The 20,718-nt window shown below is 37.8% G+C and overlaps 2 long non-coding RNA genes and 1 pseudogene across 2 annotated transcripts in view; 1 reads left to right on the top strand and 2 right to left on the bottom strand.

The window, feature by feature from the left end:
* LOC134754506 (uncharacterized) overlaps window positions 1-20,718 on the bottom strand; it is a 157,206-nt gene that overhangs the window by 80,085 nt on the left and 56,403 nt on the right. The window lies entirely within an intron of this gene.
* On the bottom strand, window positions 775-14,047 carry LOC134754784 (putative nuclease HARBI1; annotated as a pseudogene).
* LOC134754509 (uncharacterized) overlaps window positions 15,525-20,718 on the top strand; it is a 61,634-nt gene continuing 56,440 nt past the window's right edge. The window contains exon 1 of the long non-coding RNA XR_010128914.1: window positions 15,525-15,565. This is a non-coding gene — a long non-coding RNA (uncharacterized LOC134754509). The remainder of the gene's footprint in view (window positions 15,566-20,718) is intronic.

Consider the following 20,718-nt stretch of genomic DNA (forward strand, 5'->3'; position numbering starts at 1 on the left):
CGAACCTGAATCATCAACATATCATATCAATCATCTCAATCTTGTACTATTGACATGCATGACTGTATACAATTATTAACCTAGACATATTTTTTCTGAGATGTCACAAGCGTTTAGTAGTGTTAAAGAAGAAACACCATACATGTATCATTAAATAACGGATTAACCATTAGATATTATATTATATTAGGATAAGCATTAGTTTAGGTAGACCACATAATGACGCCAGCAATGATGGGCAATGCTCTGGCCACAACAGTATATAGTGATCAGACCATCTGCAACATTGAACATAGGGCTGCACTGCACTCGAGCAAGCGTCATAATCAGTTATCAGTTCGACCTCATGATGAAAAGCCTTCGCCCAATAAGGTCAGCAAGCAGCACTTCAGATCTTCTACACCTCGTGCGCCTTCTAAATCGCATCAGGAGATTTGCGACGTAGCTAAGTTGGTCCTCAGCGACTCCACTGACCCCGATGACTGTGCACTGCTTAGGCCTGCAGACTCGCACCGCCACACAGGCGCACACACTCGCACCGCCGCTTAGACGTATAGCCTAGCACTTCCGCTCAAGTATGCAGACTCGCACCTCCGCTTAAGTGCGCAGACTCGCACCGCCGCTCAAGTGCGCAGACTCTTGCCAGTACATTCTGCAATCATAATTCAGGGCAATAACTATATTCGTCATGTTAAAGCATGTTTGGATTCAACATTTCAAATTTCGGTTCAACTATTCTTGACTCACTAACATTTTTCTAATAATTTATCAAACTTATGTGTGATCAGAAGGATTAAATATGACCTTGCGGAGAAGACCTGTGCCCAGCACTGGGACATCATCTGTTATTAATGATGAAGGCTTCAATTACATCAACAATATCAACATGCACTAAGATGTACACTTACAAAACAAGTCAAATACTCTATTGAGATTCTTGATTTAACTCTATCCCTCATATTATAAAAATTTTTGGCAAATATTTCATTTTTGGTTCAAGCTTTTATCGCTGACTGTACTTTTCTTTTCACAGACAACTAATACTTAGACAATTCCAATAATCCCAAACACGGTTTGGTTTGCAAATTAGGTTGCCTTGTTTTATCACCGAGTTCCTATGGACACCTCCTGTCTCTATCATCAGATCAGCTGGATGGTACCATAATATTGCATTGTCACGCAACTTACTTATTCAAATTCAAATTATTTCGGAAACAATGTCCATAGTTGTTAGTAAAAAAAAAAGTTTACTTAGAGCTAGTATTAGTAGGCACCTTAAATTAATATATACATAATAACACACTCAAGAACAATCATACATAACCTAGCGAGCAATGCAAAAGGTTCCAGTGCTTCTGGAAGCGCCCCTCACATCGCTCTGCAATGGTGTTCAGTATGCTGTTTGGGCTGCCCCGCAACCTCTTCACTAAGGATGCCACTCTTTTGCGCAAAATAGCTGCAAAGCTGTCCAACTTGTTGTGGCACTTATGTGTGCCAATTTTTAGCTTCATCGGAAACCAGAAAGTGGGTCAAATTTAGCTTGCAAGATTTGACCCGTGCAAACATACATAGTTATATAGATACATTGCAAGTAAATAAAAAAATAAAAAACTTGTAAAAATAAGTTTTATAAGCATTCAGTAATATCAATAAAACATGTGATCAAAATATTGATCTAAGGTGTAGGTCCAATACTGTAACCTGTGCTATAGTTTTTGTACCACGGTTTTACGAAGCGTTACACTATCAACCTTCATACTATTTCTGGCACATAACATTCTAAATTCCCTTTTCTTAGTATTAATTTTGAGTTTAATACAAAATTTTGATCAGTAAATATCAACATTTTCTTACATAGTTTTCTAAGTCTATATTTTATATTGTGATGTGATCCAAATAGTAAATCCATTAAGAACATACATGACCTCTTGTAACCAGTCCACCTCTAAATATCCTTGTTCCTGGTTCCTGCCTTTAACAACACCCTGTTGAGTGAGGCTCCATCTATCTCTCCCCTCACACTGTCACCAACATGCTCAAACCTGGACCAAGACCAGAGACCAGCCCTATGCTACTGCGCAGCCCGTTCTTGACAACTAGTACCTGCTCCTCTACCTAACACTCCACTACTCCAACCCCTCCTCCAATGTTCCTGTTCTTAATCAAGTTTTTTTTTTAATTCTAATGGATTGTAGTAGACCTTACCCAAATTACGGAATAATTGCTCGGTCTAATATCATATTATTATTTTTTACCTTTTTACCAACTATTTTATCTAACCCTCAACTTTTGATCAAAAACTCAACCTCTAAATTTACTCCCTTCTTAAATAACTATAAATCGCCCATTTACCATCCTCATATACTAATCTGTCTTATTTTATTTCTCTTGTATGCCAGCATCCTACACTTTTCATAACACCTCTATACACAACACTTAACCCAGTGATAACTCACACATATATCTCATACAGTTACACGATCCACGATTTCCACTGAAGTCTCACAAATTGGTCTCAACCTTAAGTGTCTGACACTGAAGTGTGAGCCAATACTGACTTATGGCAGTACTGTTGGAGAACTTCAAATAGCATACTATCTTGCATCTTTATTGCAAACCGAATAGTAAAGGCTTGAAACAAATTACCCTCTGAAGTTGTGAACTCTACAAGTGTGAATCAATTTAAAAATAGACTAGACAAACTATCAAAACTGTGAAATCATGCTAAGTGAACTATGATTTAGACGTACCAGCATTAGCTGCCTGTCTAAAACAAAATAATAATAATATCCTTCACCTGATTAGATAAGTATACCCTTAAGCCAACAGCCAACAAACAAAGAACTTGTGTAGAGAATACTTAACTTTTGTCATAGTAGCAAATGCAGTATCCACTTGGTAACTTTTGACATAATAGTTAGCTGCAGTCATCTCTCACCGCAGATTTTCTTTTGCCAATGCTCTTTGCTTTCGCTTTTATATATGGCGATATAGCACATTGCAATAATTCATTATAATTCTTCAACAATTAGGCCTTTGTGGATATCCAAACACCCAAACTATCATCATCTGTGCATGTAGTTCTCAATCTCGTTACTTTTCATCTTAGAATAGTTAAAATATTTATCAACATGAAGCAATTACTCAACATTATATAAATAACCCAACTTTTATTTTACACATTTCTCTTCATGTTTTAAGGTTAGCATAACCTTGTCACTAAGGTTGTCATTGTTGTTGAGTTGTTGACATGCGTATATGCCATCATAGCTAAGAATGTAGGCTTTAAAATGTTTGCATATGTGCAATACTCAATATTCAAGATTTTGCACTAAAGCATTCAGTTTGCTCAGTCAGTAGGTTTCGCTTTTATATCATTTGTTCTTTGACATTTAAGGCCCATTCTTCAACGTTCTTGCCACTTCTGATATAAGACACTCACTAAAACTCCAAATTAGTTTACAATAGATTATTTATTTTGAGTTTTCTATAATTAAAGCAATACAAATCTCTTATCCAACAACTTGCTTTTTTCTCTCTGTCTTAACTTAATCCCCTGTCAATGTCATTATTGTCCAAAACCGCGGCAAACCATCTGTCACTTGTCAGATATTTAAAAATAAAACTAAAAGACCGTTTGAGATATCCTCAACATCTAACAGTATCATTATCAACTAAATCAAACATGTAGACCATCCCAAATATTATTTAAATAGGTTCAGCGGTTTTTGATTCCCCATACAAATTTCCACCCCACTTTTCACACCCTTAAAAGTTGATTTTGGTTATAAAAACTGTCCTATGTACTGTCCCGGGGCTCAAACCATCTGTATACAAAATTTCAACGAAATCGGTTTTTATAAAAAAAAAATTTACATTTTGTTTTTACTTAGGAATGGTGTCAATGTTGATACCATAAATGAATTCAGCACCCCCGATTTATACGAAAACGATCCCAAACCCGGCCTAGCAGCTTCACTGATGTAGATAATCAAGATAAAAATGAGAGCCCTAAATAAACCTTCAAGAGCGGATATCTCAAAAACTATACAAAATATCAAAAAACTTCATGGAATAAAACTTGTAACAAATTAAATCTCTTTTTATTTTGTATAAGTGGCCAAGTCGCTCAGACGCATAGTTTCCGAGATATAATCGAAAAACCTAAAAATGAAACCTTCAAACCCCACTCTCCCCCCAGCACCAGGGTTATGGCCGGGGACTTTTGATATGTTCACCTCCTAACTAGTCCAAACAAAGCTACGAAGTCAAAAATTGTGTTCCAAGCATTTCCCTCTACACCTTTTTTGGGCATTTATTTTCTGGCCTATAAAAGAAACTTATTTTCTATACCATTCAGTAGGACTGTACCTCTACCATCAGTTGCCAGAGTAAATTTTACTTACTTTAAGTGAATAAACGCGCCGTACGTCACATATTTACGTCGGTTTACGTATCATGTGCCCAACTTCACTCCACTGCAAACGATGCTGTCCCTTTCTAAGTATACTAAAAAACAGAGCAAGAATTATATCGGAGTATTGTACAGCGCCTCTAGGTGTCACCTAAAGAACTGAATATCAAACGTATGAGTAAACGGTAAATTACCTATCGAAATCCTTAGCAAACTACCAGTTTTGACATTGACATATATCCGCGAACACCGAAGTATGGATGGTATAGAAAGGATGCCAATCTCTTATGGCAGAATTGTTACAAAAGTGACCGCTTTCAGCTTTAAATAATAGTTCTTAATCTCTCCGGTGGCGCTAGTTAGACTCTGGGACACGAGTATAACATGAACCATATAAGGCAACAAATAACCCGACCAAATTACGTAGGTTGTTTTTGGTAGTATTTCGGCGTATGGTGGCGCCGCCTAATTACTGTTTTTTGATGGACACTTTTCATACATAGAGATTTGGCTCCTTTATATAGTCTCCATGCACCGAAGTTTGCAAGTTGCAGGCATTTTTCTCTGTCACACTAATTATTTACGCCTTAATCGAAGTAAAACAACAATCCCTTGTGTTTTGTAAACGGCCGTACAGAATTTTCTCTTATGCGACTGACTTATCTGAGAATACAAAAGTCGTGTGTTGATTTTGGCGCGGAAATGATATCCCGTTTTTCTACAAAGTTTAACGATTTTACCTTGCCTTCGTTGAGTAATACGTGGACACATCCCTTCCCTTCACAAGAAACGACTTCATCTATAGTTAATGTAGCCACTTTCATAAGTTTTACAAAAAAATTAGAGGACAAATTGTAAGTACAAACGCGTAACTGAACAAGGCCACATCGACTAAATAATAATATACTTGATGTTGATTATTAAACACGCGCTCGTACGAACTATGCAGCTAACTTCATACCAAATAAAATTGCTATAGTTTGTCAAACATATGAATCTAGATTCATGCTCATTTCAAACATAGACATAGAGAATCATACTATCTTTGTCTTTCACTGGTACTAGCACCCAAAAGAAAAGGATGAGTATAGTTTTTTTGTTCTTATTTACTGCCAATTTGGTTTAACCAACTATAGTCGGTAAATAAGGCCCCATACGCACGAGTTTTTTCAACGCGCGTTAAAAAAGCGTTTAAATGACAAATGGATAACCATGTATGTATTCACACGAAGGCGGTTTTTAAGCGCGGCGCTTTTTAGGGTTCCGTAGCCAAATGGCAAAAAACGGAACCCTTATGGATTCGTCATGTCTGTCTGTCCGTCCGTATGTCACAGCCACTTTTTTCCGAAACTATAAAAACTATAATGTTAAAACTTGGTAAGTAGATGTATGTTGGGTAACTGCATTAAGATTTTCACACAAAAATAAAACCAAAATTTTTAGAGGTTACTTAGAACTGAAACTCAAATTTTTTTTTTCATCAAACCCATACGTGTGGGGTATCTATGGATAGGTCTTTAAAAAATGATATTGAGGTTTCTAATATCATATCTTTCTAAACTGAATAGTTTGCGCGAGAGACATTTCCAAAGTGGTAAAATGTGTCCCCCCCCCTGTAACTTCTAAAATAAGAGAATGATAAAACTAAAAAAAATATATGATGTACATTACCATGCAAACTTCGACCAAAAATTGGTTTAAACGAGATCTAGTAAGTAGTTTTTTTTAATACGTCACAAATCGTAAACCGCAATTTACCTTTCACTCACGTTTCACATAAAAACTACATTGTTTAAATTGTGTAATGTACGGAACCCTCGGTGCGCGAGTCCGACTCGCACTTGGCCGGTTTTTATCGAGCACTGTTCGATTTTCGGCGTTGAGCGTTGGCCGTAAATTGAATTGAGCATACGGAACTCCGTGTATCTGTTCTCACAAGCGTTATAAAAGCGCCGGCGCTGCTGTCAGATGGCTGTCGAGTGTCAATCTTTGGTGTCAATCGTCATGGCTCTGCTGAGACGCGTTTGAATACATGACGCATATCGTACCATTCGTAACAAATAACTATGTGGGAGCTCGATCCCGAATTATTAATTCAAGAAGTCGTAGTACTTAAAAAATGAAGCGTGTTTTTATTACTACACTTCCACAAGGCAGGGACTGCAGGGAGTACGACTCACAAGTGATTTTTAAGCGTTCATATGAACACAAATATCAGAAACGGTAAAAAAGCTCCAACGTCGGGTTTTAACGCGACGCTTTTTAAGCTCTCGTGCGAATGGGGCCTAATCTACTATGTGTTCAAAATGCGAGTTTTAAATGTTATACAGAAAAAAAAGGGCGGGAAACTTCGGGCGCGGCGGACGCGGTTCTCGTAACTAGTTTTGAAATTGTATTTTTAAAGGATTGGAGTCTGTTTTTAGTGTATATATTTGAAGATTTAGTTTTAGTTTTTAGTTTTATTTAGTAGTTAGGTGTACATATTGATCGGTAAGTGCTAGTTATATGTAGTTTTATGGGGGATGGTCAGCCCCCTGACCCTGGGGGAACAATTCCTTCAGGGTCGAAAACACCAATAGATATTTTAATTTCTGCGATGGAGTCATCGATGGATACTGATGCGTCAGTATCAAATCCCACAGACGTTACTTTAAAGAGAAAAATTCTATCACGAATGTGTACCACCTGTAATAAAAGAAAACGCAAATTTGCGTCAAGCAAGAATAAAAATACCGATTGCGTTTGCATTGCTGAAGCAAAATTAAAAGAGAATGCTACCACTCCACAGCCTGCAATAAACCCAAATCCCATTGTAAACTTGAATTCTGAAAATACAATTACTCATAATATCTCGACCCCACCTACAGCATGCCTGCAGTGGTGCCTGTTGGTCGTGACCGCTACCAACAGTCTGACATTGCACCTTTTGTTGTACATGTTCAAAGAGAAGCCAGCAGTGACGGCACAACTCTCCATCCCATAACTTTGGTCGTTTTATGCGTCAAAATAACATTCAAGGTGTTGTGAACGGCAGTCTGAAGAGAATAGGCAGAAATAGAGTCAGCATTGCATTTGCTTCATTCACTGATGCTAACAATTTTTTAAGTAATGACAGCTTAGGAAAAAACAAATACAATGCTTTCATTCCAACATTCAATGTCACACGCATGGGAGTGATTAAAGGTGTACCACTTGACTTAACTGATGATGAAGTACAGACTTCTATTAACCTGCCAATTGGCTGTGGGCTAATTATAAAAATAAGAAGAATTAAAAGGAAAATTGTTGTCAATAACACTACTCAATTTGTGAATACTGGTACCGTTATACTTACTTTTGATGGGCAAGTATTACCAACCCGGGTGTACATATGCTACATGGCCTTGCCAGTAGAACTATATATATATCAAACAGTTCAGTGTTTCCTATGTTGCCGTTATGGACATGTTAAAAATCAGTGCCGCTCAACACCAAGGTGTTTCAAGTGTGGACAAGGTCACTCTGGTGAATCTTGTGATGTAGAGGAGGATGACTATCAGTGTTGCTTGTGTAAAGGTTCACGTCAAGCCACTAGCAAAAAATGTTTAGAAAATAACCGACAAAGAGCTATTAAAGAAACTATGAGCAAAAGTTGCATCTCTTACATGGAAGCTTCCAAAATTCACCCGCCTGTGTCCAGGGTCTCATATGCGGAGGCCTTGCTTGCAACACCATTGTCATCTTCCTCACAAACACAGCATGATTCACAAAGTAATCAGCAGTAATACCAGTGTTGAACAACCAATCTTATAAAAAAACTGTTTTTCTTAAACCCTTTCCTGTAAAGTTAGGCAAAGGGTATGATAGGAATGCTCATTCAGAAATAGTAAGACAACCAGTTATTCATTGGGAAAAACCTGTTTTTAATAGTAACCAAGAAGAAACACCTAGTATTGATGCTATAGTAAAAGCTCTTATGAATTTAATGTCCCAATCTAACACAGTATCACCGTCCAACGTTGCAGCAGTTATTAATGCTTTATACCAACTAAATAACAACAATAATGGATCAGAGAGCCTTAGTGGTTCAGTGGAACGTTCGCAGTCTAATCAATAGAAAACAAGATTTAATACATGTTATTAATAAACATGATCCCTTTTTAATCTGTCTTCAAGAGACATGGTTGAGAAAGGATTCAATGTTTAAAATACCAGGATATGTCTGTCTGAGAGAAGACAGACCTGATGGGTATGGTGGAGTGGCCATACTTGTCAAAAACTCATTAACATATGATTTTATCACTCTAACTGTACATAGTGATGAATTATCTGTTATAGCAGTGGTTGTAAATAGCATTTGTTTTGTATCATTATATTATAATAAACCTAATAATAATATTTTTAAAGAAATTGAACAACTTTTTAAGGTCCTGCCTAAACCATTGTATGCTTAGGGGATTTTAATGCTCACCATGAGTTCTGGGGCTCTGCTCAAACTTTATACAATGGAGAAAAGTTGTTGGAACTAATTAGCTCACGTAATTTATGCATATTAAACACTGGATCTCCAACTAGACTTGCTCGAAATCCAAGTGCAATAGACCTGTCCATTTGTACTCCAGATCTTGCTTCATCTCTATCTTGGTCAACTGCAGTTTCCACTTATGGTAGCGACCATTTTCCTATTCTCATTACCTTTCCTTTGTTTAAGAAACCTCAAAGGCATGTCAGACAGCCCCGTATAAAACACAAGCTGATTGATGATAGATGGCATCAGTATAGAGGCTGTAGAACAAAAAATTAATAATTTGCCAGAAATAAGCCATTTGAATATATTAGACAGTTCACAAGCATTTGCCACAGCTTTGGTTGACGCTGCTAATGAAACCTTTCCTTTGAAAAGTAGTGGTCCAGAATTCATTCCATCTCCACCTTGGTGGGATTCAGATTGCACTCTTGCAGTTAAACAAAGAAAGGAGGCAGAGAAAATGACTAATAATAACTTTGATAACTACTTAGAAGTTGCTAAATCCACTAAAGAATTACTTAGAAAAAAACTTTGAAGGGTGGCATAGGTTTTGTAAATCATTAAGTTCTAACGTTTCACCATCTATAGTCTGGCAAAACATTAGACGATTTAGGTCGGCATTTAAAGACACACAGAGTAAAATATCTCCACTTTTAGCAGAACAAGTCATGGATCGTTTGGGTCCACCTTACGTCCCAGAGCATCCTATGATTCTCAGACCAGTCATGTTATCTAATAATAATGCTGAAGATGTTTTAAATTCCCCTTTTTCGCTTTTTGAACTGAAAGGAGTACTTTCGTCAACTAAAGACTGCACCCGGTGAAGACGTGATTCCGTACTCTTTCTTGTCAAAACTTGACGATAACAGTCTTTGTTATTTCCTTTCTTTGATTAACAATGTTATGATAACAGGATTTGTTCCTAAAGAATGGAGGACTCAAACATTAATTTTAATACAGAAGCCGTATAGACCGATAGCTTTATCAACTGTACTGTCTAAAGTTGCCGAACACTTAGTAAAAATTCGATTAAAATGGTTTATAGAACTGTTATCTTGTAATCAATTTGGTTTTAGGAAAGGTAAATGTACTCTTGACAGTTTAAGCATTTTTACCACAGATATCAGAATAAGTTTCTCTAGAAATGACTTTTTAGTTGCTGCCTTTCTAGATATAAATGCTGCATACGACCGTCAACATTTCAATCTTAAAAAAAAATTGAACTAGATGTTCCTAACTTTTTAATTAATTTTATAATAAATATGTTGCATGAAAGGTACATAAAGTATCCACTAGACCAGTCTGGAAATGAAGTCATTCAAAGAACAGTTTGGAAGGGCCTGCCATAAGGATCTGTCTTGAGTCCTTTACTATACAACATTTATACTTATGATTTGGAACTTTCTGTTGAAGGGCAGGTAAATGTTCTTCAATATGCCGATGATTTGCTCTTATATGTTTCTGGGCGATCTTTAGAAAACATTAGTAATGTATTATCATCATCTTTGAGTGCCTTAAATAATTGGTTGAATAATAATGGATTAGATCTTTCGCCGTCTAAAAGTTCTGTTGTAGTTTTTTTACGCAAGCAGAATATTCCACCTGTTAACATAAATTATAATGGTAGTCCATTAGTAATTAAAGATAAAGTAAAATTTTTGGGAGTTATATTGGACCGTAAACTTACTGGACTTCCTCATTTTGAAAATATTGCATTAAGATGTGAACGGAATCTGAACATTTTAAGATGTCTGACAGGAGTCTGGTGGGGGGCTCACCCTTTTACTATGAGATTGCTATACAACGCTTTGATTAGAAGTGTTTTAGATTATGGCACTTTCCTTCTACACCCTGGAAATGTTCAAGCGATCAAAAAAATTGATTCTATTCAGTCCAAGGCTTTAAGATTGGTTACAGGTGCAATGAAATCGAGTCAGAGCGTCCTTATGGCAAGTGACAATGTGGTACCTTTTGCTTGAGAACGACACATATAAGTACTATTAAGGTAAATGTATGGTTCACCGAACGGACGAAAACGGTCCTTAAAATTCAAATATATTGAGATAGATTTTGCTTAGAAATACAATGAATATTTTAACCATACAAAATAATTCGGCCCGAAATGTAATACACCACACAAGTAACGGGATACGAGCTTTTAAAAGTAACTGTCAACGCTTGTTGGCAGTTACTATGAAAAGCTCGTATCTCGTAATGTCATGTCATCTTATGTTTCTTAATGTTAGAAGTACATTGCTGCTCGGTAAATTAAAAAAATAATAATTACGGGGTCATAATTAAGTGTAACTTAAAAAAACTTCTTAATTAATGATTAGACGGATAAATTCTATATCTGGTTTAATTTATTGCCCGTATTAGATATACACACTGTATATTAATTAAATATTATATTTATTAATTATTTACAGAATATAAATATCACTCGTGTTTTTAATGAAATGAAACTTGTCATAATCTAGAGCAGATGAAATTTGTAGTAATCAACAGTGAGCTACAAAAAGTTTGAGCACCACTCATTACCATATTTTTCATACATTTATTTTCTAGTTCGGTAATGCGGCCTCCCAATTCGGTATTATGTGCAAATCACGTTTCTTGGTTCGGTAAATGGTACTAATCAAGGAAAGCGGTTGAAAAGATTAAAAAAATGTTTTATATATGTATATGTCTAATCATTTTAGTAATTTATACGTATATTTACACGAAGTCAAATTTATCGAAGTTTCTATTCAAGTACTTGATCATACTCGTATGAACATACAAGGCCTTATAAAAAAATGAAACGTACATACAGGTCTTAAATGTTCGGTGAACCGTACATTTACCTTATACTCGATCTATCATAATTATGTTTTTTTTATAACAACCTTGAGATTCTGCTGCAGGTGACACTTCGGGAACCGGCACGTTATGATCTATAGCAAAGTTGTGCAATACACAACATGCTAATACGATCCGCGAACATTTCTCTGGCCTGTAGTGCGACGCCCTCTCCTGGTGTAAACAACGCCAACGATTTTTCAATCGCCCAAAAGTGTTTTCTATCAGAACTCTAGCAGTACTGTGTGCGAAGTTGTAAATTTCCTCTGCAGAGTTCTGGTTTGGGTCTATATACGGTGTCATTAGCCATGGCCGTTGAGGATACCCTTTATCACCTGTTAACATAGAATATCGCTGTACCAACATCGTTAGCGATAGTTACATATTTAATATTACGTTGTAAATAATAACGTCTTACCCAGAAGCCAAACAATTTCATTGCGCCTGTGCAATAGTTGCATGAGATCGTTGATGTTACTGTTTTCCCAAATGAAACTATCGTGGGCAGCACCTCCATACTTTGCATTCACAGCTAAAATTCTGCATTCATGGTCACATATCTGAAATTTTTTATCTAGTATGAGTATTTTTACCTAATAGGAGTTAGGTATTCAGAAATATAATTAATGTCATCCAGGAGATAGATATTTCACTTTTTTTACTTTCTTTACTACTACTACATTCTGTCTCATCTTGTATTACCCTTAAGGTGCAACCAGACATGCAGGAACTCGCCGAGTGCCAAGCCGCTGCTTACATCAAGGAAAAATAAGAACTGAAGAATTGCATTGCAAAAGATACTTTATTCAAATAGGCCTAGCAACAAGCACTTTTAAATTGTCAAGTTTTACAAATATTACCTTAATCTAAATATCAGAGCAATGTATTGATGCAGTTATTATTCTTAAAAACATTGCATTATTATAGATATGTCAAACTTAATAATAAGAATTTCACAAAAGGATCGTCAAACACCAAAATTGTATAAAAAAATACTAGTCTTAGAAACTCTAGAATAAAAATCTAAATGTCAAAAAAATACGGATATAATACGGAATATGACAGACCCTACTACGTTAATCTTACATAATTATTATCATATTAAACATACCATTTGTACATTAATCGAATGATAATGTTTCCGGCAGAAGTATAAATGTTCTTCTCCCTTGTCGGGGGTGAAAATTTTAAAATGGCTGCAATCTAAGCACCCAATTACTCCCGGGATACCATATTTACTGTAAAAACTGTAAAAAAATGTTTAGGGCTATAACTATAAGGGCTTTTCTACAAGGGGTTGGGGTGTACGAAAGGGTAACCAGGTATTTATTATTGTTTAATCGTAGAGAATACGCTAAAATAAGCATGTCTTTTAGGAAAAACTTTTCTCTAAAATCAAAAATGGCCGAGATATTCGACCTCAAAGGTGACACAATTTTAGGTATCTTGCATTCACAATCACAACACACCCCACTCGCCATCAAAAAGTAAATACAGTGCCAGTCACCGTTAGGTAGGACGACGAGCGAAGCGAGGAGGAGTGTTAGGTATCTGGCGTTCACAACACAACCGACTCGCTATCAACAAGGAAATACAGCGCCAGAGGCAGCGTTAAATTAGGTACGACGACGAGCGAAGCGAGGAGGAGTGTTAGGTATCTTGCGTTCACAACACACCCGACTCGCTGTCGCTTTCGCGATGCTCCTGTGGGCGCATCCTGCCTGACTAACCTTTAGTTTTATGTATATCTTATTATGTACCTTTCTTTGACGGCATTCCGATCTTCTCGTGTACAAGGGAATTTTATTAATTTATTTAAAACGTTGGGGTGGTTTAACGCGTTTGTGACCTCCTCGATCACGCTGGCCGCCTCCTAGGAGAAATGGTGCGCCTTTCCTGTTACCCTTTGGTAGCTACCGTGTCCAAAGAATAATAATGCACATAAAACCTGCAAACGATGTTTTATTGTTGACTAAAATTAACCTATCGTAGAATGCAAATCAAGTACATATATATAATGTATTATGAAACATGCTTACCTTAGCTTGTAGAGACACTCTTTGCGACCCTTTCAAGTCGGTTTCTTTGGACAACAAGTCGCACAAGGTAGCGAATGCCGCCTTGTCTATTCGGTAGTCTTTAACAAAGTTCGAGTCACTTGTATTTTCAATTGGATTATGAAGCATATCCCGCATGGTTGCTTGGAATATGCTATGTTTCCGTCTTTCGTCTTCACGCTCGGCCGTCGCAAGCATATCCCAAGCAAAATAATGCCTAGCCGCCATGATACCAAGCTGTTGTTACCAAGTGTTGCTGTTAGGCTTGGCTTGGTCGGGTTACTAATGTGTGAGTACGAGCGAGATGCATAGAAAGTATTTTTTTTTGTTAAAATGGCTTTTGCTGCCAGTCTGCCAGGGCACTTTGCCAACTTCAAATTTTTTAGGGACAAACTGAGGAGTGCACCTATGATTTAGGCGGTACTTCCATACAAGCCCAATAGCCAGGCTTACCTTAGTTGCCTTACACCGACATTACGTAGTGATAAGATCAACATAATTGTTTTCTAAACCGCGCGCCAAATGAACCCCTAGTAATTCAAACGACAACGCGCGGACAGCGAGCGTTGCAAACTTTTGCCGTGGCGCCACTTCCCTTCCGCGCGAAAGAAATCAGTCGTAGGATATGTTTAGCTATTCGCTTGCACTCGCAGGCTTGCTTTTCCGCTCTACCCTAGGAACCGCCTTATAACGAATATAACTATTTGTTGGTATATATATATATATATATAACATTTAAAACTTTAGCGTTTTGAACACATATTAGATTAGGCCCCATACGCACGAGAGCTTAAAAAGCGTCGCGTTAAAACCCGACGTTGCAGCTTTTTTACCTTTTCTATTATTTGTGTTTAAAAATCACTTGTGAGTCGTACTCCCTGCAAGCAGTCCCTGCCTTGTGGACGTGTAGTAATAAAAACACGCTTCATTTTTTAAGTAGTTTATTTGCGTATTCCGGTAAAGAATTAACATAAAGTAATGGTCGGGACTCGACTTCTTGAATTAATAATTCGGGATCGAGCTCCCACATAGTTATTTGTTACGAATGGTACGATATTAGTTATGTATTCAAACGCGTCTCGGCAGAGCCATGACGATTGACACCAAAGATTGACAATCGACAGCCATCTGACAGCAGCGCCAGCGCTTTTATAACGCTTGTGAGAACAGATACACCATGGAGACTATATAAAGGAGCCAATTAATTCTCTATCTACGAAAAGTGTCCATCAAAAAACAGTAATTAGGCGGCGCCACCATACACCGAAATACTACCAAAAACAACCTACGTAATTTGGTCGGGTTATTTGTTGCCTTATATCATTGCTTATATGGTTCATGTTATACTCATGTCCCAGAGCCTAACTGGCGCCACCGGAGGAACTATTATTTAAAGCTAAAAGCGGTCACTTTTGCAACAATTCTGCCATAAGAGTTGGCATCCTTTCTATACCATCCATAAGATACACGGAGTTCCGTATGCTCAATTCAATTTACGGCCAACGCTCAACGCCGAAAATCGAACAGTGCTCGATAAAAACCGGCCAAGTGCGAGTCGGACTCACGCACCGAGGGTTCCGTACATTACACAATTTTAACAATGTATTTTTTATGTGAAACGAGATTGAAAGGTACAATGCGGTTTACATCATATATAGTAATATGGTATGGTAATGTACATAATATATTTTTTTTAGAAGTTACTGGGGGGGGGGGGGGGGACACACATTTTACCACTTTGGAAGTGTCTCTCGCGCAAACTATTCAATTTAGAAAGATATGATACTAGAAACCTCAATATCATTTTTGAAGACATGAAAAAAAAATTGAGTTTCAGTTCTAAGTTCTAAGTATGGGGAAGCTCTAAAATTTATTGTTTTTTTTTTTCTATTTTTGTGTGAAAATCTTAATGCAGTTCACAACATACATCTACTTAAGTTTTAACATTATAATTTCTATAGTTTCGGAAAAAAGCGGCTGTGACATACGGACGGACAGACAGACAGACAGACATGACGAATCCATAAGAGTTCCGATTTTTGCCATTTGGCTACGGAACCCTAAAAAGCGCCGCGCTTAAAAACCGCCTTCGTGTGAATACATAAATGGTTATCCATTTGTCATTCAAACGCTTTTTTTAATGCGCGTTGAAAAAACTCTCGTGCGTATGGGGCCTTATTTACCGACGTTTCGACACGGTTTCACTGGTCGTGGTCGCGGCTAACCGAATATAGTTGGTTAAACCAAATTGGCAGTAAATAAGAACAAAAAAACTATACTCATCCTTTTCTTTTGGGTGCTAGTACCAGTGAAAGACAAAGATAGTATGATTCTCTCTGTCTATGTTTGAAATGAGCATGAATCTAGATTCATGTTTGACAAACTAGATTTAGTCGATGTGGTCTTGTTCAGTTACGCGTTTGTTGTACGTACAATTTGTCCTCTAATTTGTTTGTAAAACTTATGAAAGTGGCTACATTAACTATGGATGAAGTCGTTTCTTGTGACGGTATGAGATGTAAACCGACGTAAATATGTGATGTACGCCGCGTTTATTCACTTGAAGTAAGTGAAATTTACTGTGGCAACTGATGGTAGAGGTACTAGAATAATTCTGGCTCAGTTTTCGTTATATAGTTAGAAAGAGAACGTTTTAGGTGTGAAGTTAGGCATGTATCGAAAACTCACGTAAAAACGTTTGTGACTCATGGTGCCAGTTGATTTTTTTAGTTTTTTACGTGACCGGTAGAGGCACTGTACAATTACTCCATACATTCTCCTTAACTTTCTCACTTTCGACTGTCATTTACGGAACTCATGGTAGCCGTACTGGTTACGGTGGGAATGTATTCATCAAACGCGCATGTTAACTATTTAATGAGAACTTTAAACTTAATGATATAGACATTTTTAACTGTACACTAACACAACTTAAGAATGCATTTAAATAGTAAATACCTACCGCGAGCGGTATTTTGTATATATTTTATTTTATCCATCGATGCTTTTTAATATCGTAGTTTACGTAGTACGTATATCACGTAGAAAATTAGAATTAGGATACAGAAATAAGTATAAAACATTGAGTACAGGTTTTATAATTGTACCCAAATCTTTTTAAGAAATACCTATTGTCTTCGGTTACCGCGACAGTTACTCATGAAATAAAACTATGAAATCGGATTATATCGCGTATATTGAATTTATAATACATCCCGACGTTTCGAACCCTTTACAGCGTTCGTGGTCATCGGGTGACTGAGGAAAAACTACAAAGTGCAAAAATACCCACATACTAAAAATAATGAACCATCATAGACTAAAACTTTAAGGCTGGTTGTACATGCAAAATCGGTTCATAAGGCTAGTTATACAATACAACTATTCGTCGGTAAACGAACGACGTGAACGTCGGGAACGACGTAAAACACCCTATATTCGCCTACTTTTTGACATATTTTTGAAGTTTCCTCTTAAGGTACATGTTTATTGTGTCAACACTAGTGTCTAAATGGTGTATATTATGATAACATCTAAATTTAAATTAAAAATAACCCAATTTTATGTATATTTATACCTAAAAAAGGAGCTCAAAGACAATAGGCGAAGTTTCATCTTTTTGCCTAATTTTGCCTACCCTATCAAACATGACTCAACATAGGCACACGCCATTAAAATTAAGTTCTACCCTCTGTATGATTCACGTAATTTATATTGAATCGTACGCCGGTGTTATTAAGGTCCTATTACGTACATTTTTTCATCATAGGCGAAAATAGGAAGACATCCAGCGTGTTTTCATACATATCACGACGATAATTCAGGGTTGTCAAAAATCATGTTTTTAACCAACTGTTGCAATTAAAGAGGATTTCTGGTTTTCATGTCATAAAACATAAAGCAAGCTGCATAATTGCATGCACCTACATGCAAATCAAAGTGTCCACGCAATTTTGCAGCTGATTGAAAACAAAGATTTGTAGGTAGTGACCCAATAAGTAAGTAAATATTTTATATCATGAACCAAGTTATCTTAGAAGAAAATAACTTCTTATAATCCATTTCCAAACACATGGTCTATTAAAAATCATGTCAACAAAAACACCACATGACAGTAACTGAGCACTAAACACGTGACTCGGCCATTCTGAAATAACTGAGTCTCAGTTATTTCAGAATGGCCGGGTCACGTGTTTCTTGTGTTTCATTTTTTATGTTTTGAATGGGATAGACTAAACTTGAGAAAATGGTCCGGAGTGAGGGCCGATAAGTCGTTAGGATCGGTTTTTTTTTGATGACCCAGGGGAAACCTTTATGGATCCCACTGGCCCGGGAGAAGCCTAGTGGGTATGTCCGACTCCCACGGACTAAACCCCCTGGGGTGTTCCGCCGCGCGCTTTGTAGACGGGGTTTCGGGAACTCGATTGTAGACCTCCAATACCCCGTCGGCGTTGCTCTTGCGAACCCATCCTTTGCAGCTGCTCTAGCAGCTTACTTCGTTGAAGGCTCCTCGGAACACTTGAGGGCCTTCCAGCTCAAAACCTGTTCATGCGAGTGATGAAACTCCCGACCCATCACCCGCTGGGTCCCGTTAAGGCGGCATCATCCTTGCTGCGAAGGCTCTTCGCCGCCTACCTGGTCCCCTTCGGCGCTGAGGGAGCGAGTTCGCATTGTCCTCGCGCGATCGCTCTGCGGCTTCCTTTTGTGTTAGAACGGACAAGAAGAGCCTCGACCTGGGTCAAGGTTGTTAGAAATTCTTCGTACGTCAACCTCTGGTACCGATGACTCGAACCAAATGTGTTTTGACAGCTTTGATACCGGCCTCAGCGAGACCTGAGAAGTGAGGGCTGCCTGGCAGATTAAACTCGAACTTAGTCTCGCTATGCGTAGCAACATCTCCTACGAGACGTTTCAGGATGTTGCTCGCGCCGACAAAATACTTCCCCTGGTCGAACATCAGCCGATTACCCCGACCACGACGGGCGACGAGTGTACAGATAGAGCCTTTGTCAAGGTGCACACGAAGACGCAAATGTAAGCCTTGTAGGTCTTGTTGCCTCGCCCATGACCCAGAGATATGTCAAAAGGTGCTCCGAAGTCGACAGCAGCGCTCAGGAACGCTTTGAGCTGGGCTACCCGATAAGACGCCAAGTCGCCCATGACCCATGAATGGCGCAGGAGCACCGAGTGGTCGAACACGGAAGCATTTCATGCATTTCGACGTGACTGCGTGGATAGCTCGCTTCAAGAAGAGAGTTTGAAAGATTGTTCTTCACTTTCTCCGAAGCAAAGTGGTGTTGTTGCACAAACCGCACGAGGAACATAAGTGCTTTATTTCCAGGGGCGTTAAAGGGCCGTCAAACAGGTTGTTGGGCGACTTTTTTTGTTACTCACGTTGTGCACGAAACGAAGACAATATGCGAGGACACGCTGGAATGTCCTCAGTGCCGAGAACTTATTCATTAAGTTGTCTGTCCACGTCTCCTGCACTGAGACAGTGAGGACAGTCACCTTGCTCTCTTCGTGTAGGACATCTACGTCGACTGACAACGTTGACTTAGGCCAGTCAGACTTGTCCATCACGAGCCAAGATTGACCCTTCCACCAGTTACTATGGCGGATCAGGTCGTCCGGCAAGAGTCCCCGCGACCCACAGTTGTCTGGGTTGTCGCCAGTTCTCAAGTGTCGCCAACAATCAGGAGGAATAATCTCCTGGATGTGACTTCGGTTATTGATTCTGCGCTCGTATTTAATTCATCAATATGCTCTTCGTCATTTACTGAATCCAATAGATAACTCTTATAGTGATCCCACGATTCGGGTTCAGTTTCTGATTCTTCTATGAATATTCTAAATCCTTAATTAAAAATAGAGTCCTGAGCTGGGCGTAAGGGATTCAAGAGTTAACGTCCACCAACCCTAAATCCGCACTAGTAACCGATCAATCCCAAACCCCCCCTACCCCCACACCATAAACACCGACTACCCGCCACTAATATTTTTGTAATTTAATTACATATTAATTACTATTTTGCATAACGTGTGCATAACACTACCCAATACCCAATGTAACGGGCAGGGAGAGTGGTGAGGAACAATAACTTAAGTGCATAACATGTTTTGAAATACAAAAAAAAGCAACGAGTACTACCTACTTTTTTCCATTAAAGTGACAACCCTAAGGGTAGGCGAAGTTTGGAAGGAAGATGGCGTTTTGACCTCCCAGGCGACATATTACAAGATAACTTTTTAATTACGAGTGATACGTGAAAACTAATTATTTCATGCGAAAGATCATTAAATTTCGAATATAGATTGAAGTATTCTCAACTGTTAAATATGTGCCGCTGGGGACAGAAGTATTCATGAGCAAAAAAATCTTTGTCACACCTAACACTCTTTAAGACACTCTAAAAGTGAACAAGCTGAAGGTAGACACAAAAAAGTAACAGCAGTGTTGACTCAAATAAATTACCCAATAGATATGGTAGTTTAATATGTCAAGTTTGATACTAATTTTAGTAGATAATGGAATATTTTTATTTTAGGCGAAGTTTGGCTTGACAGGTGAGATTAGGGTGTTTTACGTATAACTAAATTTAAATCTTGTTTAAACGCACTTACAATTTAATTTTGACAAAGGTATCAATTCATTGATTTACATATTTTAAGTATATTTATAGTAATTGTAAAATACAAACTTAGTCTTTCTCTTATGTAGTTAATAGCAACGGACCTATTTATATGTTATTTTGTTATGAAACTATAGGTCTGATTTTCTTGTCTTTAAAATAAGCTCATAAACTATGTATGACTGTTTGTTTCTGAATTAAAAAAAAATATGTATACCAAATTTCAACTTATTTGGTCCAGTAGTTTCGGAGAAAATAGGCTGTGAC

This window comes from Cydia strobilella, chromosome Z, assembly GCF_947568885.1.
Source record: "Cydia strobilella chromosome Z, ilCydStro3.1, whole genome shotgun sequence".
Classification (NCBI taxonomy): domain Eukaryota; kingdom Metazoa; phylum Arthropoda; class Insecta; order Lepidoptera; family Tortricidae; genus Cydia; species Cydia strobilella.